General features: G+C 40.7%; 1 pseudogene; it reads right to left on the bottom strand.

Moving 5' to 3' along the window:
• Positions 1 to 706: 706 nt before the first annotated feature.
• On the bottom strand, positions 707 to 824 carry LOC111733070 (annotated as a pseudogene).
• Between the last annotated feature and the right edge of the window lie 344 nt (positions 825 to 1,168).

Raw genomic sequence — 1,168 nt, 5'->3', positions numbered from 1 at the left:
TAAGAGTAGTCCAAAAGTTGAAGGGTGAAGAAACAGATACTGCCTCTTAATGGGAGGAGATGCAAAAGGTATAGGTACCTGGAGATGTGAACAACTGTAGCCATCTCTGTAATCAATTTATCATGCTGGTTTTACCAGAAGTAAAAAGAATCTTTAAAGAGCAAGCGAACAAAGCAAGCAAGTAAGCAAACAAACAAAGCCATGACAACAGCAATAAATCCCAATGACCTGGCTGGAGAGAGCAGGGCTCTTGAGGAAAATTAAGGTGGTATTATTGGAAGAAATGAGGAAAGGCTGCTGGTCAGGTAGAAAACAGCTAGGCATCTGCCTCAGAATTTAAGCATCTAACCTTTTTCATGAGAACATTCTAGAAAGACTTTAACTTGACATAGAGCAGTCTTGGTCTTTTTGGTCTTTGAAACCAATATGCACATGAGGCAACTTTTAGGAGTTTGAGCTTGGACTCAAAACCAGTATGTCAAACATGTCTTCTTAATGTATTAGAAGTGTTTTCACACACACTAGCTCGTGTTATTCTAACTATCTGTAAGAGGTAGCACAGGCGTTATTATTCTCATTTAATACCACTTTTATATTTGTTTGTTTGTTTGTTTTTTAGGCGAGGCAATCCTTGGTTGACCTCACAGATTGCAAGGACCTCGTTTACAATCCCTTAGTTTACAATCCCTTATTTTTTCAGTTTTTACGCCTACAGCACCTGATCTTCCTAGGTGGTCTCCCATCCAAGTACTAACCAGGCCGACCCTACTTAGCTTCCGAGATCAGACAGGATCGGGCTTGTTCAGGGTAGCATGGCCGTAGAAGGTCACAGAATTCTTTAAGAATCTTGAAAAAGGTATGTGCCCTTTCACCGAGAAAAGTTATCTATACTTAGACACAAAATGTTGCTTACAATTGCCTGGACAGAAATAAGGCAGAGCAACTGCAACAATTCAGGTGAGACATAAGGAGGCCTGAACTAAGCCACAGCAGCAGGGACAAGAAAGAGACAGATGTGAGAAACAGCAATATGGTTGAGTGTTATTCTATAGGGAGGAGGCAAGAGAATTAAATGTTAATTCAAGCTATAATAAGAGACTGCAATGTGCTAATCAGCCCTATGGCCAGACCACAAGGAAATCTGCAGAACAAAGGCAGATTTCTGCTG

The sequence above is a fragment of the Pteropus vampyrus genome, unplaced genomic scaffold (assembly GCF_000151845.1).
Source record: "Pteropus vampyrus isolate Shadow unplaced genomic scaffold, Pvam_2.0 Scaffold518, whole genome shotgun sequence".
NCBI classification, from domain to species: domain Eukaryota; kingdom Metazoa; phylum Chordata; class Mammalia; order Chiroptera; family Pteropodidae; genus Pteropus; species Pteropus vampyrus.
The sequence above is the reverse complement of the archived record's forward strand: the minus strand, read 5'-3'. Positions and strand labels throughout refer to the sequence as shown.